The sequence below is a fragment of the Rhinopithecus roxellana genome, chromosome 10, assembly GCF_007565055.1.
Source record: "Rhinopithecus roxellana isolate Shanxi Qingling chromosome 10, ASM756505v1, whole genome shotgun sequence".
NCBI lineage: Eukaryota > Metazoa > Chordata > Mammalia > Primates > Cercopithecidae > Rhinopithecus > Rhinopithecus roxellana.
In genome coordinates, this window is record NC_044558.1 from 79,895,368 (window position 1) to 79,921,536 (window position 26,169).

The following is a 26,169-nucleotide window of genomic DNA, read 5'->3' on the forward strand; positions in this document are numbered from 1 at the left end:
GCTGCCATGTGGGAATGCAAGGACTGTGTTCAGAGAGCTTCTGATTTTTCAAGAGAAATGGGAAATCTAGATTCTTAGTGACACAATATTGGCATCTAAGTATGTATAGTTTTAAAGTACTTTTCTAGACAAATAGAGCATGTCTTTGGGATATATTTGTCTCAAGGCCTATCATTTTATGATCACATCATCCTGATATATACAGTGTGATGCCACAGGAAAGGTAGGAAAGTATATCACACTTTGAGGTCCATATCTTGTCCTCATTAGTATCATGCTCTCCATTCCTTATTAAAAACTTTTGCCAGTTCCCCACAGACTCTATCAGAAATAGGAAATAGGTTCATCTTGCTGGCCAATGCAAATCAATTCATAGTTGTTATTCAAGGGAGTTCTGCTTGAGAAGGAATCTGGGCTCCAGCATGAAGGAGTGCTGGGATTGATTAGTGATGTCTACTATGGCCACATGCTAGGGAGCAGTGTCTTACCACATGCATGTCTTATATCTGCCACTGTCATCCATAAATTTGGTCCACATACCTTAGCAGAGTTTTGATGGTCTTCAAATCTCCATCTGTCTTTCTAACCTCATGCCCTGCTCCCTTCCTCCCACCAACATGCACCTAACACTCAAACTCCCCCTTCCCTCTACTTGAAGAGATCATCATTCCTTACATTCGCCTTGCTTTTATAATTCTTGCTCTTATGTTCTCTGTCTGATGCCCTCATCAAACAAGAATGATGCCTTCATCATTCTTGTTTGCCTCCTGTGCACCCCTGAAGACACAGCTCAAACGTCACCTTCTCCATAAAGTCTTCCCTGTCTCTCCAAACATAACACTCGTGTGCCCCCATTTTACTTTTACATTTTACCCATGTTTACGGGAGCATTTATAAATGTGACCCATTCAAAGTCATAAATCAGGTCTTAATTATCTAAGTGTCTCTGGCACACCTGGCACCACGAAAGTCTCAAAATGTATTTATGGATTAATGGAATGTATTTATTAATGGCGATTTAACTGCTTATGAGGTTTGAATCAATGGCATATCTTGGGCCAAGTCTCCCAAAGTTCAGTTGTCTGTGTGATATAGTTTGGCTGTGTCCCCAACCAAATCTCATCTTGAATTGTGGTTCCCATAATCCCCACGTGTCATTGGAGGGACCCAGTGGGAGGCAATTGAATCATTGGGGCAGTTACTCCCATGCTGCTATTCTTGTGATAGTAAGGGAGTTGTCACAAGATCTGATGGTTTTATAAGGGGCTTTTTCCCTTTTTGCTTGGCACTTCTCCTTCCTGCCACCATGTGAAGAAGGATTTGTTTGCTTCCCCTTCCACCATTGTAAGTTTCCTGAGGCCTCCCCAGCCATGCAGAACTGTGTGTCAATTAAACCTCTTTCCTTTATGAATTACCCAGTCTCAGGTATGTCTTTATTAGCAGTATGAGAATGGACTATTACAGTGTGGGACTCTCATAGCTTTTGTCATGTCTTCAGATCTTAAACAAGTTTGGTTTCTCACTGGAGAAAGACAGCACATTAAGCTGCTTTGAAGTGATAATATGCGGTATTTTATTGGTGATCTATGACATCTGACCTCTCCATCCTTCCATTAACTTGTGGAAGGAGGCTCACTACTTGCTAAAGATTTATAACTTTCATAGGCATGACTGGCCACTGTTCTTCAAATTCACACAGTTTGGGAAAGGCCAATTCAGCTCTGCCTACTCAGCTTTGTCCCAAGCAAGAATATACCTGTAATTCTTTGTGATAATGATATTAGTTTCTAAAGTACATTAAAAATAAATGTATAGATATTAAAAATCTTGAAAGGTATGTCTATGTGCCACCAAGCCTCATTTGATACACCCCCAGTGGCACATGTGCCATGTTTGAAGAAATGCTGAAGAGATGTATTTCCTGAAAGCACACAGTAGGCACAATTGAAAGGCACTGCTGACACATCACAAGTATGACTTACAAATCTCATTTGAAGATGCCATTAAGATACCCATCTTATTGATGACTAAACAGAAGTCCCAGAATGACAGCACCTCCTACTCACTCAAGATCAATATTATAATTCAGTTGAAGAGTCTGATGCTCAATTGTCTTCCCTAAATCACTGTTGGCAACTCCTTATACAGAGGGTGCTTGTTTCAAAACAGATTTCTGGTCACAGGAGCCTCCCTTTCCTCTCACGAAATGGTATGAGTCACCTGACTCTCTCTTGTCTTGCAGGAAGATGCAATGCTTATAATATTCTAATAACTGGGTATTTTTAAGGATATGGATCCCCCTGTCCAGCAGCCTGGGGTCAGGCTCTTCAGAACAGACTGTAAATTCTGCCTTCCACAGAGGCCAGATGCCCAGTTAAATGCCACAGCAGGGCTGGGTGTGGTGGCTCACGCCTGTAATCCCAGCACTTTGGGAGGCCAAGGTGGGTGGATCACCTGAGGTCAGGAGTTCAAGACCAGCCAGGCTAACATGGTGAAACCCTGTCTCTACTGAAAGTATAAAAATTAGCCAGGCGTGGTAGCACACACCTGTAATCCCTGCTGAGGCTGAGGCAGAAGAATGGCTTGAACCTGGGAGACAGAGGTTGCAGTGAGCCGAGATCATGTCGCTGCATGCCAGCCTGGGTGACAGAGTGAGACTCTGTCTCAATAAATAAATATAAAGAAATGCCACAGCAGGCAGATGGTCCGGGGCACTTTCAAGGCCCAGAATAGCCTGCAGAACACAGATGAGCAGAGCTTCTTGGGAAGCCAGGTGCTGACTCTTTGCCTGGATTTTTGTGTACAGAGATTCTGAGTGCCAATCCAAGTACACAGTTAGCTGTTTCAAAAACAGCCAGAAGAAAATCAATGGGGCAACATAGTCATTTGACACCTTTGCAGAGATAACTCAATCATAACCTCACTTCCCACTGCCTCTACCACTACCAAACTTTCAAGGTCAGTCAGGGGCAGAATGCTTGCTGCCTCGCACTGCACTTCCAACTGCCTTACTTCCTTATAGATTTCAGTAATCTCAGAAAATACCATAAATTTAAAAAGAATAACTAATATTGATAAACTTGACAGTTCAGGGTACTACAAGTATGTTACTTCAGTGGTTACCAAACTGGAGTCAATTGCATACTACCTTTAAGATTTGTATGATATTTACATACCACCTAACATTATTAACATAATAATCTGAAGTGCTGACTTTGGAGATGACTTGGCTCTATGAGGAGCTCTGTGGACCCACTCTCCACCAAAACAATCATAATTGGAGAAAATCTGTATTCTTTTAAAAAAACAAACATTTAAAGGAAACTGGTTTAACCATTTAAATGGAAACCATCCTAAGGGCAGACATCAAATAAGGAGTCATCGATTTAAGAAAATCTCTGAAATCTCAGAAAGAAGAGCAAGTGGCATGTGAGCCAGAACCGACTTCCTTATTCCACACTACCCAGCTGCGAATAACAGAATCTCTATTTCAGACAGATGTGGTCAAAGATGGAGCTCTTACTACCCCCATATGCCAGGTATAGCTATGTTATTTCCCAAGGGGAGGCAGACTACCAACATTCCTCATCTCCACCCTAGCTCCATGTAGCAGAGTCTAAATACCAGGTCAGTGTGACTGAGAGAAAACAGGCTCCCTTCTTCCACCCAGCCCTACTTGCAGGTCAGATGCCTCACCCCATGCATGGCAAGTTGAGACTACTATGGTCGAATCACCCTCACCTCACCGAATACCCAGCTTACTCACAGGGCATAAGTTCCAATTTGGGAGAGGCAGGCTGAGAAGACTAGAGGCTACTGTCCCCACCCAGTACCTTGCTTGTAAAATAACAGTGTCACCCAGAGTAAAGTGGACCACTGTACCTGGTGTCTCAGATTTTTAAGAGGAATAGGGGCAGGTCATAAGAACAAAGAGCTCCCAAGCTCTCCCTAAAGGAACTCAATCTTTATGGACCAGAGTGTGAGGAAGTTCAAACCTAAGGGTATTCTCAAAAATAATGGAGATAGTTATTTTGTAGTCAGCAATTAAAAGGAGACTGGTAGCTGCAGGTGAGCAACTATTAATATATAAACTCAAAGTCAGTTTCCCAGAAAGAATCAGATAAAGAGCTCTCCTGGGGTCTGGACAAACCTCAGAGACCCCTCAGAGAGGCCTGAATTTAATGTATCAGACTGTGGAAACACTTATGCCCCAGGCATTATTAGAAACAATAGAATGATAAGCTGGAAAGTAGTGGGGCCTAACACCTTGGTATGATACCAACAGAAGTGAATTTAACAGAAATATCATGTAAGAGGCTGGCGTGGTAGCTCACACCTGTAATCCCAGCACTTTGGGAGGCCAAGGGAGGTGGATCACCTGAGGTCGGGAGTTCGAGACCAGCCTGACCAAATGGAGAAACCCTGTCTCTACAAAAAATACAAAATTAGTCACGGGTGGTGGCACACGCCTGTAATCCCAGCTACTCGGGAGGCTGAGGCAGGAGAATTGCTTGAACCCGGTAGGTGGAGGTTGCAGTGAGCCAAGATGGTGCCACTGCACTCTAGCCTGGGCAATAAGAGTGAAATTCTGTCTCAAAAAAAAAAAAAAAGAAGAAAGAAAGAAAAGAAAGAAAAAGAAAGAAAGCAAAAAAAAAAAAAAAAAGGCAGTGACAGAGCCCTACTAAAATCCCTGTCATAGCAGGGTGACTATCAACATGCCCAAGGATGTGCCTTCTGAGAAGTGACATAAGGTGCTCACATTGGAAGGGAAATAGACTTTAATTAAATTTATCAGTCAGGTTGCTAAACGAACAAATAAGCAAACAGCAAAAAGCCATGGGCATAGAGATCAGTACCCAGAGTGGTAAAATGTATTATCTGAAATGTCAAGCTTTCAAAAACAATAAAAAATCACAAACATGAAAAGAAATAGTATCTTAGTCAGCTTGGTCTGTTACAACAAAACACCACAGACTGGGTGGTTTAAACCACAGAAATGTATTTCTCATGGTTCTGGAAGATGGGAAGTCTATGATAAAGATGCTGGCAGACTTGGTTATTAGTGGACACCCACTTCCTGGCTTGTAGACAGCAGCTTCTCACTGTGTGCTCACATGGCCATTCCTAATGCATATGGAGAGAAGATGTCTCCGTCTTTCTCTTCTTATAATGGTACTAATCCCATTACAGAGTCCCATCCTCATGACTAATCTCAACTTAACTACCTCCCAAAGGCCCCATCTCCAAAAACCATCATGTTGGTCGTTAGGGCTGCAACACATGAATTGGGTGGGGGGACACAAAATGAAGTTCATAACAGAAAAATGTTACCCACTGAAGGAAACTAAATATTTCATTATTAAAATATATTTTGATGTATTTTTAGATGGCTGTTCAGAGGACCTGAAAACAGAAGTAGCTTTGCAAAGCTGTCTTTTGTGGAGGAGATTTGCATCTGTAGATACTCTGCATTGATAGGGCTTTCTCTGAGGATCCTCTCTTGTGCAGATCTAGGAAATAAGCCTGGCAACTTTAAAGGCCTGAAAGAAACATTTACTATCTCTTCTCTGAAGACTGCTCCTTGTGGGGTTTCAGCTACATGGCAAGACCACCTTTGCCAGCCAGGCTTCCTCTTCTGCCTCTCCTATGACCTCTTTTGCCACGGTCCAAGCCTCCATTCTTTCTGTAACCTTGAGAGGGTATAAAAGTGTCAACCATTAAGCCATTTCTTTGAATTCTTTGTATGACTTCTTTGCACATTAATAAATTTGTATAACTTTTCTCCTATTAATCTGCCTTTTGTCAGCTGATTTTTCAGCAAGGCTTCAGAAGGCAAAGCGGAAGTTTAGCATTGGCCCCTGCACCACGCACAGTGGTAAAAAACCAAAACAGGTACCAGATACTGCCTATGAGAGAGCACAGATGTTCAACTTAACAAAGATTTGAAAGCAGCCATTATAAATATTTTTAAACATTGTAGAAATATCTTTAAAGACATAAATACGTTCAGAATTAGCATAAAGAAGTTAAAGAAGGCACTATGACAATGTATCACTAAATAGACAATATCAGAAATTTTAAAAAACACCAAATGAAAATTGCAGAGTTGAAAAGTAGAAAAACTTAAATGAAAAATATGCTAGATTAGTTCAAAATAGATTTGAGGTGGAAGAAGAAATAAGCAGCAAAACTGAGGATAGACTGATTGATAGAGATTAGACAATCCAAGGAACAAAGGAGAAAAAACAATCAGTAAAAGTGAACAGAGCTTAAGAGAATTGTGGTCATCATTAAGCATCCTGATACAGATAGATAGATGGATAGATAGATAGATAGATAGATAGATAGATAGATAGATAGATGATGAGAATTCCAGGAAGAGTAGAAAGAGGAAGGAGTAGAAAAATATTTGAAGAAATAATGGTTGAAAACATCCCCAAATTTAATAAAAATTTTTGTCTACACATCTAAGTTCAGACTTCAAGTAGAATCGAGACAAAGAGATTCACACTCAGACACATCACAGTAAAAATTATGAAAGACAAAGACACAGAGAAAATACTGAAAACAGCAAAAGAAAAATGACTCATCTTGTATAAAAGAAACCCAATAAAATTAACAGCTGACTTCTCATCAGAAATAATAAAACCTGAGGACATCAGGATAACATTCAAAAGGCTCAAAAAGTAAACTGTCAACCAAGAATCCTACAACTAGCAAAACTACCTTTCAAAAATGAGGAGAAATTAATATATTCTCGATAAACAGAAACTAAGAGAAAGAGTTGCTAGCAGGCCCACCTTACAAGAAATGATAAAGGAAGTTCTTCAAACTGAAAGCAAGTTACCTAGACAGTAATCTGAATCCACATTTTTTAAAAAGTGTATACCCAGTAACGGAATTGCTGGGTCTAATGGTAGCCCTGTTTTCAGTTCAGAAAATTTCAGACCGCTTTCCACAGGGACTGGACTAATTTACATTCCCACTAAAAGTGTTTTCTTTTTTCTACAGCTTTGCCAGCATTTGTTGTTTTTCAAATTTTTAATAAACAATTCTACCAAAAAGACACATGAACTCATATGTTCACTGCTGTACTATTCATAACAGCAAAGACATGGAATCTACTCAGGTGCCCATCAGAGGTAGACTGGATAAAGAAATGTGGGATATATACACCTTGGTGTGCTATGCAGCCATAAAAACAAAGAAAGAATGAAGTCATGTCCTTTACAGCAACATAGATGGAGCTGGAGGCCACAATCCTAACAGGAACAGAAAAGTAAATACTGCATGTTCTCACTTACAAGTGGGAGCTAAACATTGAGCACACGTGGACATAAGTATGAGAACAGACACTGTGGACTACTATAGAGTAGAGGGTGACAGGATGGGTTAAAAAACTATCAGGCACTATTCTCACTACCTGGGTGACAGGATCCATACTCCATGTCTCAGCACCATGAAATATTCCCATGTAAAAAATATGCACATGTACCCACATTTCTAAAATAAATGTTGAAATTGAAGAGTACCAGTAAAAGCAATTACATAATTATGAGACAGTATGAAAGTATATTTCTTTTTCTTCCTTTCTTAACTGCTTTAAAAGCAATAATATAAAACAGCATGTATGCAATTATATTGTTGGGTCAATAACATGAATAAATGTAATATATTTAACAATAATAGCAAAAAGAATATAGGTGGGAGCAAAACTGTACAAGAGTAAGAAAATGACACCAAATGGAAACTCTGATTCACAGAATCAAATTAAATGAGCAAGCCAGAAATGGTACATGAGGAAGTTAATAAACAAACTATCTAAATATGTACTTGCTCTACCTCTTCTCTATGCTTGAGACATAACATTATATAAAGTCTAATTATAATAATGCATTGTGTTTATAACATATAGACATGTAATTATCTATAACAAATATAGCACAAAAAGGGGTAAGAGGAAGGAGTTATATAAAATTAATGCTTCTGTATCTCACTGGAATTAAGTTATAAAATCTGAAGTTTCTCTGATAAGATATACGGTAAACCCCTTAGCAACCATTAAGAAAATAACTCAAAAAGAGTGAAGATATCATTAAAGAAATTAAAATGTTACACTAGAAAATTTAAGTGATATGAGACATATAGGAAACAGAGTAAAGTAGAAAATGTAAATTCAAACATAGCAATAATAATATTCATGTTAACTAATTTAACAATTCAACAAATAGGCAGATTAACAGACTGGATTAAAATGGAAGATCCAACTATGTTGTCTACAGGAGAAATATTTTGAATTCAAAGATAAATTCGGTTGTGGATATCCCATTTATGCTGATGTGATTACTACACATTGTATGCTCATATCAAAGTATCTCATGTATACCCCATAAATATAAACACCCACTATATACCCACAAAAACTAAAAATTAAAAAATATATATTTTTAAAGATAAATTAGATTGAAAGGAAAAGGATAGAGGGACATGTATCATCCAAATAACAACGATAAGAAGCCAGAGTGGCTATATACAAACAAACATAAGATGGATTTTTAATGTTACTAGACACAGTATGTGTGTGTGTGTGTGTGTGTGTGTGTGTGTGTATGTATATATATGTATATATATACTTCAAAACATCATGTTGTACAAAATAAATACAATTGTATTGGTCGTTTTTTGTTTGTTTGTTTGTTTGTTTTTTATTTATTTTGGATATGGAGTCTCGCTCTGGCACCCAGGCTGGAATGCAGTGGCAAGAGATCTCAGCTCACTGCAACCTCTGCCTCCAGGTTCAAATGATTCTCCTGCCTCAGCCTCCTGAGTAGCTGGGATTACAGGCATGCACCATCATGCCCAGTTAGTTTTTGTATTTTTAGTAGAGGCAGGGTTTCACCAAGTTGGTCAGGCTCGTCTCAAACTCCTGACCTTGCGATCCACCTGCCTTGGCCTCCCAAAGTGCTGGGATTACAGGCGTGAGCCACCACACCCGATCTTTTTGGTCATTTTTTAAAAAATTAAAATTAAAAGGGACATTTTTTAATGATAAGTGGTCAATATATTAGGAAGAAATAGCAATTATAAATACATGTTCACCAACAGCCCCAAATCTATGAAGCAAAAATGGACAGAACTGAGAGAATAAATAGAAAATTCAACAATACTAGTGGGAGTCTTGAATTCCCTACTTTCATGATGAGTAGGACAACTAGAAAGAAGATCAACATGGAAATAGAAGACTCAAACCACATTATAAACCAGTTTGACCTAACATATCTATAAAATACTCCACATAACAACAACAAAATATATATTCTTCTTAAGTGCACAAGGAAATGCTCCATTATAGACAATAATCTAGGCCATGAATCAAGCCACAGTTAAATGAATTAAAATCATACAAATAATGTTGTCAGATCATAATAGACTGAAATCAGAAATTTAGAAGATGTAAATAAACTTGAGAAATTAACAAATATTTTGAAATTAATACACTGCTAAATAACCAGCCGGCCAATAAATAACAAGGGAAACTAGAAAACATTATGAGGTTAATGAAAATGAAGACACAGTACACCAAAATTACGGGATGTAGCTAACATAGTGTTCAGATGGAAATAGTAAGAATATAAGTAGTTAATGCTTATATAAAAATATAAGTTCTCAAATTAATAACCTAATGCTCTACCTTAAGACAGTGGAAAAGCAAACTAAACCTAAAGCATCATAAGAAAGGATAAAGTAAACATTAGAGCTGAATTAATGAAATATATCATTAAAAAAACCGAGAAGAATCAGCAAAACCAAAAGTTGGTTTTTAAAAAATGTCAACAAAATTGATAAGCCTTTACCTGGACTCACCAAGGAAAAGGAAGAAAAAAACCCAAGTAGTTTAAAAAGTCAGTAATGAAAGAATGGACATTGCGACTAACTTTACAGAAATAAAAACAAGTTGTAGATAAATGTTATGAATACGTGTGTGCAAACAGATTGCATAACCTAAGAGGAAATGGTCCAATCCCTAAAAAGACAAATAAAAATTGGTGAAACTGACTGAGAGAGAAATACAAAGTCTGAATAGACCTATGACAAGTACACAGATTAGATTAGCAATCAAAAATAAGAAGAAGAAAAACCTGCAAAGAAAAGTCAAGGTCTACATATCTTCACTGGTAAATTCCACAAAATATTGAAGGAAGAATTAACACCAACCCTTGACAAACTCTTCCAAATAATAACAGAGGAGGGAAGTCTTCCTGGATCATTCTATAAGGCCAATTTCATCCTGGCATCAAAACCAAAGAAATCATATACAAGGAAAATTCCAGATCAGTATATCCTATGAATATAAATGCAAAATTCTTCAAAAAAGAAATAGAAAGCCAATCCAACAACATATAGCTTCATATATTTATTTATTTATTTTTTTACCATTTGTTGAAAAGGCAATTCTTTTCTCCCATTGCATTGCTATTGGTTTATATATAAAACCAATAATGGTTAAATAAAACATACACACACACACACACACACACACACAGAGAGAGAGAGAGAGAGAAAGTGTATATATATACAGAGAGAGAGAGAGAGGGATTTATCCCAGTATCCCAGGAGTGTAGGGTTAGTTTGACATCAGAAAATTAATTAGCAAAATGAGCATATCAATAAAGAACAAAAACACATGATCAACTCAATGGACACAGAAACAAAATATACAACCAACCCATGTTAAAAACTATCAACAAATTAGGAATAGAAGAGAAACTCCTCATTCTGATAAAGGGCATCTACTAAAGCCCACAGCTAACATCAAACTTAACAGCGAAAGTTTGTCACTAATGATGATCTTATGCCACCATAAGATTAGCAAGAAGATAAGATATCTTCTCTCACCATTTCTATTCAACATTGTACAGGAAGTTCTAGCCAAGAAAATTAGGGAAGAAAATGAAATAAAAGGTACCCAGACTGGAAAGGAAAAAGTGAATTATCTCTCATTACATATGACATGCTATTATATATATAGAAAATCCTATGGAATCCACTAATAACCATTAGAACCAATGAACAAATTCGTAAAGTATGCAAGATACAAGATCAATATACAAATATAAACAGTATTTCTATACAATAGCAATGAAAGTTAGAAAATTAAGAAAAAAATTGCATTTACAAAAGCACAAAAAGAGATAAAGTACTTAGGAATGAGCTAAGAAAGAGGTACAAAGCATGCTCTGAAAACTACCAACCACTGTTGAAATAAATGAAAGAATGCCTAAGCAAATGAAAATACACCTCAGAATCAAGGTTCAAAAGATCCAATATTCTTAAGGTGGCAATGTCACCCCAAAAAAATACCTACAAATTCAATGTAATTTCTATCAAAATTCCAGCTTTTCTTTTTTTAACAGAAATTGGTAAACTAATTCTGTTATTCATAAGGAAATGCAACAGACCCAGAATAGCCAAATAACCTTGAAAAAGAACAAAGTTGAAACTCATACTTTCTGATTTCAAAACTTTCTAAATCAACAGAGTGTGGTATTGACATAAGATAGATGATTCAATGTAATAGAAATTAGAGTAAATAAATAAACACATTTATGATCTGATATGGTTTGGCTTTGTCCCCACCCAAATATCACCTTGAATTGTAATCGCCATAATCCTCACAAGTCAAGGGCAGGACCAAGTGGAAGCAACTGAATGATGGGAGTGGTTTCCCCCATGATGTTCTTGTGATAATGAGTGAGTCTCAGGAGACTGATGGTTTTATAAGCATCTGGCATTTCCCCTGCTGGCTCTCATTTCTCTCCCCTGCTGTTCTGTGAAAAGGTGCCTTCCACCATGATTGTAAGTTTCCTGAGGACTCCCCAGCCATGAGGAACTGTGAGTCAATTAAATATCTTTTCTTTATAAATTACCCAGTCTCTAGTATTTCTTCGTAGCAACATGAGAACAGACTAATACACGGTCCATTGATTTTTTTTTCAAAGCTGCCACAGCACTGCAATAGGAGAAAAGAACTGCCTTTTCAACAAGTGGTGATGGGACAATTATGTAGCCATTGGCAAAGAAAAAGAAGTTATCTTTATTCAAACCATATATAAAAACTAAATGATTAAAGATCTAAATATAAGAGCTAAAGCTATAAAATATTAGAAGAAAATGTGTAAAACTTTATGACCTTTGATTAACCAATGGTTTCGTAGATATTACATCAAAAGTACAATTGAATAAAAAGTTAATTGGTTAAATTTAGATTTGGTCAAAACTGAAAACCTTTGTTCTTCAAGGAATACCATCAGGAAAACAAAAGGACAACCCACGGGATGTGAGAAAATATTTACTGATCATATACCTGATAAAGATTTATATCTAGAATATATAAAGAGACCTCAAAACTGAGAAATCAAAAGATAACTCAATTTTTAAATGGGCAAGGATCTCAATATATATTTCTCCAAGTTGTATTGTTCATAAAAATTCAAAAATGCTTAATATCATTAGCCATCAGAGAAAAAGAAGTCTAAATCACAATTTGATGCCCCTTGACACAGACTGGAATGGCTATAATTAAAAAGGTAATACATTTTGGAGAGGATATGAAGAAACTGGAACCTTCATTCATTGCTGATTGCTATGAAAAATGGTGCAACCACTGTGGAAAAGAGTTCAACAGTTTTTCAAAATGTAAAATATTGGATTTACCAAACGACCCAGAAATTCCACTCCTAAGTATATGCTCAAAAGAAATGAAAGCATATGCCCACACAAAAACATGTTTACAGATGTCCATAGTGACTTTATTCATAAAACTCAAAAAGTGAAATCAACCCAATTGTCCACCTATTGGTGGATGAGTAAAATTTCAAATGAAATATTATTGGGTTACAAAAAGGAATGAACTGATACTTGCTACTGTGTAAATGAACCTTGAAAATATTATGCTGTGTGAAATGTCAGACTTAAAAGACCAAAATACTGTATGATTCCATTTATATGAAATGTCCAGAATAGACAAATAAATGGAGCTCTTTGCTTTCCTTTTCTCACTGTGGAATGATTAATTCTGCTCTTCCATGCACATGACAGACACAATACAGAGACTTGTTACTGTTGCCACCAACACTAATTTATTTCAAATCATAGAATCTGATTGGTCCAGCTCAGTTGGTTAACTGTCCAATCAGTATCAAGGGAACGTGACCTGACATAAAGATGACTGCTAACCACCCACTCACATGTGTGAGCAGAGATGAGAGGAAGCAATTATCAGGAAAAAAAGGGAAAAAAGAAAGATAATTATCTCAACCTGGGAAGACGGCCCAGAAGGTGTCTGCCGTGTTGATATAATTAAGTGAACATGATTTTCAAACTGGCTGCTTTCTCATTAGTGAAGATTGATGCCATATTCACACTCATATGGGCCAAGAATCATCCAAGCAACAGTTTTTCATTTTGTTTTTCTTAGTCCAAACTTCCACTCTTTAATAACTACCACCTCTTCTGTCACCCCCAAACAATTTATACACAAACTTTCTTTCCTTGTGCACTAAAGGGGGTCAGATGGCTTGAAATTCTCTGGTTGTCTGTCATAGAATCTCCCTCATGGAACCTGGCTACATGCCTATGAGAACTTAATCAGCCATGATTTTGAAAGCAAATCATCCGCCACAAAGTGCCAGGCACTACATTCCAGAGTTATCTTCCCTATTCACAAACAAAGATTTCAGAAAGTGTTCCTTCCTTTGGTTGCCTGCAAAAAGGAAAAAATACTCCACAGGGGAAGACGCTCCTCTTGGGTAAACCACCACATCCCAGAAGCTCCAGGCATGATTCATATTGCACCTTGTGGGCACTTGTTCAGACATTTGCTCATCAATTTATTATTTTTTTTATTTTAAGTTCCGGGATACAAGTGCAGAACGTGCAGGTTACATAGGTATATGTGTGCCATTGTGGTTTGCTGCACCCATCAACCTGTCAGCTAGGTTTTAAGCCCTGCATGCATTAGCTATTTGTCCTAATGCTCTCCCTCCCCTCCCCTACAACCCCTCAACTGGCGTCGGTGTGTGTTATTCCCCTCCCTGTATCCATGTGTTCTCATTGTTCAACTTCCACTTATGAGTGAAAACATGTGGTGTTTGGTTTTCTGTTCCTGTGTTTGTTTACTGAAGATGATGGCTTCCAGCTTCATCCATGTCCCTGAAAAGGACACAATCTCATTCCCTTTTATGGCTGCATAGTATTCCATGGTGTATATGTGCCACATTTTCTTTATCCAGTCTATCATTGATGGGCATTTTGGTTGGTTCCATCTCTTTGCTATTGTAAATAGTGCTGCAATAAACATATGTGTGCATGTGTCTTTATAGTAGAATGATTTACATTCCTTTGGGTATATACCCAGTAATGGGATTGCTGGGTCAAATGGTATTTCTGGTTCTAGATCCTTGAGGAATCACAACACTGTCTTCCACAATGACTGAACTAATTTACATTCCCACCAACAGTGTAAAATTGTTCTTAATTCTCCACAGCCTGGCCAATGTCCACTGTTTCTTGACTTTTTAATAACTGCCATTCTGACTAGCATGAGATGGTATCTCATTGTGGTTTTGATTTGCATTTCTCTAATGATCAGTGATGTTGAGCTTTTCTTCATATATTTGTTGGTTACATAAATGTCCTCTTTTGAGAAGTGTCTGTTCATATCCTTTGCCCACTTTTTGATGGGGTTTTTTTTTTTCTTGTAAATTTGATTAAGTTCCTTGTAGAATCTGGATATTAGACCTTTGTCAGATGGGTAGATTGCAAAACTTTTCTCCCATTGTGTAGGTTGCCTGTTCACTCTGATGATAGTTTCTTTTGCTGTGAAGAAGCTCTTAGTTTAATTAGATTCCATTTGTCAATTTTTTTGTTGCAATTGCTTTTGGCATTTTCATCATGAAGTCTTTGCCCATGCCTATGTCCTGAATGGTATTGCCTAGGTTTCTTGTAGGGTTTTTATGGTTTGGGGTTTTTCATGTAAGTCTTTAATCCATCTTGAGTTAATTTTTGTATAAGGTGTAAGGAAGGGATCCAGTTTTATTTTTCTGCATATGGCTAGCCAGTTTTCACAGCACCATTTATTAAATAGGGAATCCTTTCCCCATTGCTTTTGTCAGGTTTGTCAAAGATTTAGATGGTTGTAGATGTGGTGTTATTTCTGAGGTCTCTATTCTACTCCATTGGTCTATATGTCTGTTTTGGTACCAGTACCATGCTGTTTCAGTTACTGTAGCCTTGCAGTATAGTTTGAAGTTAGGTAGCATGATGCCTCCAGTTTTGTTCTTTTTGCTTAAGATTTTCTTGGCTACATGGGCTTTTTGGTTACATGTGAAATCTAAAGTAGTTTTTGCTAATTCTGTGAAGAATGTCAATGGTAGTTTGATGTGAATAGAATTAAATCTATAAATTACGTTGGGTAGTATGGCCATTTTCATGATATTGATTCCCTCTCTTCATGAGGATGGAATGTTTTTCCCTTTGTGTACACTTTTATTTCCTTGAGCAGTGGTTTGTAGTTCTCCTTGAAGAGGTCCTTCACATCCCTTTTTAAGATGTATTCCTATGTATTTTAGTCTCTTGGTAGCAACTGTGAATGGGAGTTCATTCATGATTTGGCTGTTTGTCTATTGTTGGTGTATAGGAATGTCTGTGATTTTTGCATATTGATTTTGTATCCGGAGACTTTGCTGCAGTTGCTTATCAGCTTAAGGAATTTTTGGGCTGAGACGCTGGGGTTTTCTAAAAATGTAGAATCATGTCATCTACAAACAGAGACAATTTGACTTCCTCTCTTCCTATTTGAATACACTTTATTTCTTTCTTTTGCCTGGTTGCTCTGGCCAGAACTTCCAACACTATGTCAAATAGGACATCCTTGTCTTGAGCTGGTTTTCAAAGGGAATGCTTCCAGCTTTTGCCCATTCAATATGATACTGGCTATGGGTTTATCATAAATAGCTCTCACTATTTTGAGATATGTTTCATCAATACCTAGTTTATTGAGAGTTTTTAACATGAAGAAGTGTTGAGTTTTATTGAAGGCCTTTTCTGCATCTATTGAGATGATCATGTAGTTTTTGTCATTGGTTCTGTTTATGTAATGGATTATGTTTATTGATTTACATATGTTGAACCAGCCTTGCATCCCAAGGATGAAGCTGACTTGATCACGGTGGATAAGCTTTTTGATGTGCTGCTAGATTCGGTTTGCCAGTATTTTATTGAGGATTTTTGCATCGATGTTCATCAGGGATATTGGCCTGAAATTTTCTTTTATTGTTGTGTCTCTGCCAGGTTTGGGAGGAGTCCCTCCTTTTCAATTGTTTGGAATAGTTTCAGAAGGAATGGGACCAGCTCCTCTCTGTATCTCTGGTAGAATTCAGCTGTGAATCTGTCTGGTCCTGGGCTTTTATTGGTTGATAGACTATTAATTACTGCCTCAATTTCAGAACTTGTTATTGCTCTATTCAGGGATTCGACTTCTTTCTGGTTTAGTCTTGGGAGGGTGTATGTGTCCAGGAATTTATCCCTTTCTCCCAGATTTTCTAGTTTATTTGCATAGAGCTGTTTATAGTATTCTCTGATGGTAGTTTGTATTTCTGTGGGGTCAGTGGTGATATCCCCTTTATCATTTTTTATTGTGTCTGATTCTTCTCTCTTTTCTTCTTTATTAGTCCAACTAGTGGTCTAATTTAATTTTTTCAAAAAACCAGCTCCTTCATTCATTGATTTTTTGAAGGGTTTTTTGTGTCTCTCCTTCAGTTCTGCTCTGATCTTAGTTATTTCTTGTCTTCTGCTAGCTATTGGATTTATTTGCTCTTACTTCTCTAGCTCTTTTAAGTGTGATGTTAGGGTGTTGATTTGAGTTCTTTCTAGCTTTTTGATGTTGGCATTTAGCGCTATAAATTTTCCTCTTAACACTGCTTTAGCTGTGTCCCAGAGATTCTGGTACGTTGTCTTTTTGTTCTAAATGGTTTCAAAGAACTTCTTGATTTCTAGCTTTATTTCATTATTTCCCAGGACTCATTCAGGGGCAGGTTGTTCAATTTCCATGTGGTTGTGTGTGTTTTTGAGTGAGTTTCTTAATCCTGAGTTCTAATTTGATTGCACTGAGGTCTGAGAGACTGTTATGATTTCAGTTCATTAGAATTTGCTGAGGAGTGTTTTACTTCCAATTATGTGGTTGATTTTATTTTATTATTATACTTTAAGTTCTAGGGTACTTTTGCACAATGTGCAGGTTTGTTACATATGTATACATGTGCCATGTTGGTGTGCTGCACCCATCAACTCGTCAGCACCCATCAACTCGTCATTTACATCAGGTATAACTCCCAATGCCATCCTTCCCTCTTCCCCCCTCCCCATCATAGGCCTCGGTGTGTGATGTTCCCCTTCCCATGTCCAAGTGATCTCATTGTTCAATTCCCACCTATGAGTGAGAACATGCGGTGTTTAGTTTTCTGTTCTTGTGAAAGTTTGCTGAGAATGATGATTTCCAGCTGCACCCATGTCCCTACAAAGGACACGAACTCATCCTTTTTTATGGCTGCATAGTATTCCATGGTGTATATGTGCCACATTTTCTTTATCCAGTCTGTCATTGATGGACATTTGGGTTGATTCCAAGTCTTTGCTATTGTGAATAGTGCCGCAATAAACATACGTGTACATGTGTCTTTATAGCAGCATGATTTATAATCCTTTGGGTATATACCCAGTAATGGGATGACTGGGTCACATGGTATTTCTAGTTCTAGATCCTTGAGGAATCGCCACACTGTTTTCCACAATGGTTGCACTAGTTTACAATCCCACCAGCAGTGTAAAAGTGTTCCTATTTCTCCACATCCTCTCCAGCACCTGTTGTTTCCTGACTTTTTAATGATTGCCATTCTAACTGGTGCGAGATGGTATCTCATTGTGGTTTTGATTTCCACTTCTCTGATGGCCAGTGATGATGAGCATTTTTTCATGTGTCTGTTGGCCATATGAATGTCTTCTTTTGAGAAATGTCTGTTCATATCCTTTACCCACTTTTTGATGGGGTTGTTTTTTTCTTGTAAATTTGTTTGAGCTCTTTGTAGTTTCTGGATATTAGCCCTTTGTCAGATGAGTAGACTGCAAAAATTTTCTCCCATTCTGTAGGTTGCCTGTTCACTCTGATGGTAGTTTCTTTTGCTGTGCAAAAGCTCTTTAGTTTAATCAGATCCCATTTGTCAATTTTGGCTTTTGTTGCTGTTGCTTTTGGTGTTTTAGACATTAAGTCCTTACCCATGCCTATGTCCTGAATGGTATTACCTAGGTTTTCTTCTAAGGTTTTTATGGTATTAGTTTTAACATTTAAGTCTCTAATCCATCTTGAATTAATTTTCATATAAGGAGTAAGGAAAGGGTCCAGTTTCAGCTTTCTGCTTATGGCTAGCCAATTTTCCCAGCACCATTTATTAAATAGGGAATCCTTTCCCCATTTCTTGTTTCTCTCAGGTTTGTCAAAGATCAGATGGCTGTAGATGTGTGGTATTATTTCTGAGGGCTCTGTTCTGTTCCATTGGTCTATATCTCTGTTTTGGTACCAGTACCATGCTGTTTTGGTTACTGTAGCCTTGTAGCATAGTTTGAAGTCAGGTAGCGTGATGCCTCCAGCTTTGTTCTTTTGACTTAGGATTGTCTTGGCAATGTGGGCTCTTTTTTGGTTCCATATGAACTTTAAAGCAGTTTTTTCCAATTCTGTGAAGAAAGTCGTTGGTATGTGGTTGATTTTATAATAAGTGCTACGTGGCACTGAGGAGAATGTATATTCTGTTGATTTGGGGTGGGGAGTTCTGTAGATGTCTATTAGCTCCACTTGATCCAGAGCTGAGTTCAAGTCCTGCATATCCTTGTTAACTTTCTGTCTCATTGATCTGTCTATTATTGACAGTGGGGTGTTAAAGTCTCCCACTATTATTGTGTGGGAGTCTAAATCTCTTTGTAGGTTTTAAGAACTTGTTTTATGAATCTGAATGCTCCTGTATTGGATGCATATATATTTAGGATAGTTAGTTCTTATTGTTGAATTGATCCCTTTACCATGATGTAATGCCCTTCTTTGTCTTTTTTTATCTTTGTTCATTTAAAGTCTGTTTTGTTAGAGACTAGGATTGCAACCCCTGCTTTTTTTTCTTTACATTTGCTTGGTAAATTTTCCTCCATCCCTTTATTTTGTTGCTCATCAATTTAGACACGATGTCATTTCACATAATGATGTGGAACATGGGACAGAAAATGCCCAAACACCAAATTTGAAAGCTCGATTTATTACATTGAACAAAGTGGGCATTCATTAAATGCTGCCTTGAAAAATTGAACAAATCGATCAATAGGCAAAAAGATTCACATTTATTCGTTTACTCAGTTAATATGCCCAGGATTAGATGCTGTGGATGCAGACGTAAACAATGGACTCTACTCTCATGGGTCTCACTTTCTACTGTGAGAGACAGATGAACAAATAACAAGTTGACAAGCAAACAGATCAACATGTAAACAAGTCAATAAATAAACACAGTATAGTAATGTCAGCCAGTGGCAGGTGGTACAAAAGAAATGGAAAAGTGGAATGGAGAGAGTGAAAGCAGGGACTGGTCAGAAGTGAAGGAAAGAGTGGAGTTGTGATGGATGATGACATGGTTCTATTGCTGCTGAGTCTTTTCAACTACCTTATCTCATATTTCTTATTGGGCTCCCTTAACTAGTCCAGTGTTTTTTGTGTCACAGAGAGACAGAAGAGAATTCTTCAAAGGCTCTTTCCTCCCTCCAACTCATCCCTCATTTCTGTTGTCAAAATCACATTTATTTTCAGTTAATTTTCTAAAATTCTCACTCTATAAAATAAAATCCTCCAATGATGATAGGATAAAACCCAAACTCCTTACCTTGGCTGAAATAGCCATCAAAATCTAGCCCCCACCTGTCCATCCACTGTCACCTCCTAACTCATCCCTTATTACCTATGCACCTCTGCCAGAGAGCTGTGCTTTTGTTGACTTCTGCGAAGAGGACATTTCTTTTAATCGACTACCTGGTGAACTGCTATGTAATCATCAAGACCAACAGTAAGTTTTCCCCAACTCACCAAATAGAATACAGTCATTCCCAGTGCTAAGCTTACTTCCCTTCCACAGCTGAATTCTGAAAAAAAAGGTCCCGGTAACTCAGACAATGCCTCTTTCTCCAGATTTCCCAGACTCAATGGTTAAGTTTGAGAACACATTCGAACCTTTAACATCTAAAACAAAAACTCCTGCAGAAGGGATCTTGCTTCACTGATTTCCCAAGCAACTTCTACTACTTCTTTATTTTGGCCTGCATCCTGCCCACAGAATGAGCATGAGACCCAAGCATGATCATTCAGCTCTCGCACATCCCACACCACTCACCAACCAATCCCCACCCTCAATTCTCACCACAGGCCACACAGGGAGCATAGGAGTCAGATTTATGTTAAGCTGGCTAGGGCCCTTCCCCAAAAGTTTTTCAACAAAGATGGTTGGAAAGACTTTTTTCCTCCCTGTATTAATCCATTCTCACACTGCTAACAAAGACATACCTGAGACTGGGTAATTTATAAAGCAAAAGAGGTTTAATGGACTCACAGTTCCACATGGCTGGGGAGGCCCCACAATCATGGCAGAAGGCGAAGAAGGAGCAAAGGCACATCTTACACGGCAGCAAGCAAGAGAAGTGTGCAGGGGAACTGCCCTTTATAAAACAATCAGATCTTGTGAGACTTATTCAGTATCACCAGAAGAGCATAGGAAAAACCCACACCCCTGATTCAGTTAACTGCCACTAGGTCCCTCCTACAACACACGAGGATTATGAAAGCTATAATTCAAGATGAGATTTGGGTGGGGACACAGTCAAACTATGTTGCTTTTCACTACAAGGATGTACAGATGTGACTTGAAGCTGATTATGACTGTGATCACTGCTTTAAGGATAAGCTGGTCTGAAAGAAGGAAATTGATTCACGGAAACAAGAAACACAAAGTATCCTGGCACAGATCCATTTTCTGGTTCCTGCCATCCTCAAGACCCCAGCCTTCCCCCAAGTTGCTTCTAAGAACCAGCACACCCCCTCTATTTGGGGAATTTGAGGTAGTTCAACCTCAGCCCTCATAACCAGCAGTCATGATTAACACACCTTTACCTCAGACTCTGAGGTGCAATGCTCAGCCCCTTTGCATGCGGCAATCATCATGTAAGGTTTGCATGTCAACCCCACAAAACATCTATCCTACTAAGGGAAAGTTTTCATCTGAAAGAACTCATTTTCATTTGTACACTGATTTTCGTTAGCACCTTTTCTATATTGATTTGTTTCTATCTTTCTAGGTGTCCCAGTCCCATCTTTGAATAACTCTTGGCATTCTAGGGGCTATTAGCCCCAACTTACTGAGATGACTCTGTAAAGAATTCATGTTTTAGGCAAGTTGTAGATGGTCTATTGATTTACATGGAAAGACTCTTCCTCAGTGACAGTATCATGACTTTGTTGCTGCCTCGATTGTCTCACAGGCCGTGGTCCCTGAACTTTTGCGGATTGGGGCAGGTTGTTAATTTTTCAATGATTCCACATTCCATGTTCAATGAACATGTGTCACCTCTTACAGATTCAGTCTGAAGAGAAATCTTTATTAGCAGTGAAAGACTTCCTTTCCTCAATGTATCCCATCTGTATTGTTCTGTGTGTTCACTTCATCTTCATTAAAATAATGGCGTGTGATTGCTGTGTCAAGGCAATGATTTCAGTTTCTTTATGCAGTGCTATCGACATTTCTAGAGGGCCAGGGTTTCCTTCTAGGGCTCTAATCAACCACAGCTTCCTTCATCATAGCAGTTCTCTAGCTTTACTTGTATAATTCATGTTCAGCCTTAATCTCTGTAATCCTCCCACATCCTACACACCACAAACATTCCCATTCCCAATTGAGAATCCTTAGGATTCATTAAGTCTTTACTAAATTCTACAGATCACATTTATGGTGGCAGCACACAGTAAAATACAGATTGTGGAATGAGGTGAACCTGGACTCAAGCTCCATGTTCCTTGATTCATACCTGCATGACCTTGGACACCTAACTCTCCAAGCCTTAGCAATGGAGAAAATATTCCTGATATCTGAAGAGGTCACTGTGACCTCTACTTGAAGTAGCCAGTGCAAAGGACACTGGAGGGGAATGACAGGCACCCGGCAGGCACTGGACAAATCTGAATTCTCCATCTCTATCTCTTATGAAGTTGCTGAAAAGAAAGAACAACCTGTAAAACTTTGAGAGCTCTCATTGAGTGATTTCTTTAAAAATGAAAACAACACTTATGAATTTAGCATTTTTGAATACATACAATGAGCCCAGTGCTGTAATATACAAAGATAGATACAGTGCCTGCTTGCTCATGCTGATTTATTGTTACACAACATGCACTGATAGGTTTGAGGAGAAATTTTCCGTGCAGTTCTAAGAGAGTTAGAAATTACAAGTGTCTTTTTGAGGGAGGCAGGCCAAGTGCCTCCACACCTATCCAAGAGATGAGCAACCAGAAAGCAGGCACATTAAGTACTCAGCTACATAACACAGCACGAAAATGGGAAGGCAGGAGCTGAAACCCAGCCTTAGGACACTCAGCCAGTGGGTTTTTTATCAACTTCTCTGTTGGGAACACAATCTATTTAACATGAAAACAATTAGAAGATACTTTAAGACCAAGTAATAATTGTAACAATGAATATTAACCATTATTGATTGCATATTCTGTGCCAGAAACTCTACCAGGAATTGTAAATATGCTGTCTTCTTTATTATACATGACTTATTTATGAAACCAAAATTCTTTCACTCCATGTGCCTGGCCAAAGTCCCATCTCTCCCAGCCAGAGCCATGGTGCATGCTCTAGTATCAGAGCTGGCAACTCCTGCAGGGTCTTCAGTGTTATTTTGTCACCTAGGGACACTTTCAATAAAAGCACATGGGAACTCACTGTGCCTACATGTGGCCTTCAGACACAGATGTCTCAGCACATAGCCACCTAGGGCTCTGCCTACAACTGTGCTTCTATGAAAAGAAATCAGACTGTAACTCAAATGTTTGTCATTTGTTAGACACAAAGGATGTCAAGAAATTGTTTGAAATACTTATTCATCTCTCTGTTCTCAGGAACATACAGTCTGGAGAATGACACGGTTGACATTCTTGAGGACAGAAAATGTTCAGTAGTTCAGGGCATCAAAAGATGATTTTTATCACGGCAATCACTTGGGGCTGAGGCCTTTACTCGTTCAAAAAGGCTTGCTAAACTGGACTTTAGAAATGGTAATAAACACAGGAAACATTTTGAGGAGGGGCTCTTTAAGGCTGATCCAACATTGCAAGGAGGAATAGAAAATCAGACAAAGTGATTTTAGAGCTAAGATTTTTCTCTCAGCATTTCAAGTTAAATGTTGAATGTCTGGATGGCAAATAAGGAGCAGTTTAGAAAATGTAGTCAGAATAGAAGGAATAAATTGGGTATATAAGTAGAAATGACCTTTCACTTCTGGAAGCCCACCCCTCTTGACAATGGAATGGAAAGGAGAAGCACACATTTGTTTAATAGGAGGCTGTGTAATCCACTTAGTCTACCCCCAAGAAGGCTCATCCCATTGTTTTCAGCTGAGACAGAATCTTTATTACCACCAGCTGCAAAAGGCAGTGTGACTTTCTGAAAGTCCATATCCGTTTAGTGATATAAATCAACAAAACACTAATAAACTGCTCATTCTAAACCCCCTGGGTATCTGGGGAGAACATGGGAGACTCTAAGAGTCTCTCAGCTATGCCCATCACATCTCTGTTAGTACAAGTAATTCTTGGCTGGAAAAAGGAGTTCTACCTCCTGTTTCATTCTTTTTATGCTCATTAGTTCCTGACATGAGTGAGTTTCTCTGTGGACATTTGAAATATTTAAGAAAAAGAGACATGTTTTTGTCTGTGAAAAGTAATCTTAACCACTCAGGGTAATGTTTAAAATAAGTTAGTTTGTGGACGGTCCAAGAGTAGGAAGAAAAAAAAAAAGCCGCCCCAGGAAATAAGCATGAAATTGCTCCACTGGGGCTGGGTTCAATGTGAAATTTCACTCTCTTTTAATGCAGTGGTCTAGAGCCTGCTGGACTCTTTTGTAAGAGCTGCCCAGGTTCAAATCCCAGCCCTGGCACTAACCAGCTAGGTGATCTCCATTTAGGTGACAGTGATTAACTTCTCTGTGCATCAGGTATCTTGTCTGTACAATGTGGATCCTCATAATCAGGCCTCACTGGATTATTCTCAGTATCATTGGTTGGTGCAAAAGTAATTGCGATTTTTGCCCTTTTTTTTCTTTTGATAGCAGAAACTGCAGCTACTTTTGCACCAACCTAATATATGAATTGATAAATGTGAAGAGCTTAGGTGCTGAGCACACAGCAAATGCTCAATAAATGCTAGGTATTATCACATACAAAGTCTGTCTCTGAGGTTCATTTTGAAAAGAAAATTTCCCCAAATTCCCTGAAGAGTGATGGCTGAGGTAGGTTTAAATCCCACATCCACTGGACTCTGAAGCCCCCACTGTCCATGAGCAGCGACATCAATTGCTGGCACTAATACGCTCCACCATTAGCCTGCATTCAATTCTATTCATAGAGCACCTACTCATGTCAGGCGCAGTGCTAGTGATGGGAAGAACTAATGAGGAAGATCAATAGGTCCTTCCCCCTTCACGGAGCTGCCAGCTAAGGGCAAAGACAGCTCAACAGGGCAATAAACCAGCATATTATAACACATCTGCCATGACATCAAAACTGCCTCTCAATAGCACTTGCTCAATACATGCACGTGGGAGAGAACTGAGTAGGAAGAGGTTGACTCTAAGGAAAGGCTGAGCTACACTGAGTTATCATCATGCCTTTTGTTTGTCCATGGGAATGGCATCCATTCATTCTTCTAGCTGACATTTCCTGAGAACATTGAGCTCAACAGGCAGGGTGGGAGCCGATGAGGTTGAAAAAAAATTGATAAATTCAACCTCATCAAAATGAAAAACTTCTGCTCCTCTAAAGACCCTATTAGGGCATGAAAAGACAAACCACAATCTGGAATAACATATTTTCAAATATAACGTATTTTCAAATCACATATTGGATAACATACTTGTATCCAGAATATAAAAACAACTCTCAAGACTCAGTAATGTTTTTAAAATAACCTTTTAAAATGTAAATCTTTTAAAAACATTTTAAAATGTAAATCTTTTAAAATTTAAAAGATTTAAACAGCAACTTCACCAAAATCAGTAGATGGCAAAATGGCACACTGAAAAGATGCTCAATATCATTAATCACTAAGGAAATGCAAATTAAAACCAAAATTACAAACTTCTATAAACCTAATAGGAAGGCTAATATTAAAAAGACTAATCATACTAAGTCTTGGCCAAGATGTGGAGGTAATAGGACCCTCAAATACTGATAGTGGGAAAGTAAAATGGTGTAACCACTTTAGAAAACAGTTTGGCAGCTTCTTAAAAAGTTAAAAATACCCTTACCAGTATACAACCTTTCTGCTCCTGAGAAGTGAACACTATACTCAGACAAAGGCTGGCATCAATGTTTATAGCAGCATCAGTTGTAAGATCCCCAAATTAGAAACAACCCAGATGTCCATCAATAGATTGATAATTAGTGATATATTCAAATAGTGGAATACTACTCAGTAATAAAAAGGAATGAATTATTGTTACACATAACATGGGTGAATGTCAAATTAAACTGGGTGGAAGAAGCCAGAACAAATAAGGAAAGACAGGGAGCATACATTATGATTCTATTTGCATAAGACTTTATAAAATGAAAATCTTCAGTGAGAAAGAGAAGATGAATGGTTATCTGAGAACAAGTGGAGGGGGCAGAAGAGAGGAGATCATAAAGGGACATGAAGAAAGTTCGGAAGTTATGGATATGTTCACTATTTTGATTTTGGTGATAATTTCACACTTGTGAAATTGTCAAAACTAATCAAATTGTACACTTTAATATGTGAAGTTTACTGACTAT

General features: G+C 38.1%; 1 protein-coding gene across 2 annotated transcripts in view; it reads right to left on the reverse strand.

The window, feature by feature from the left end:
- TMEM132B (transmembrane protein 132B) overlaps window positions 1-26,169 on the reverse strand; it is a 476,296-nt gene that overhangs the window by 34,050 nt on the left and 416,077 nt on the right. The window lies entirely within an intron of this gene.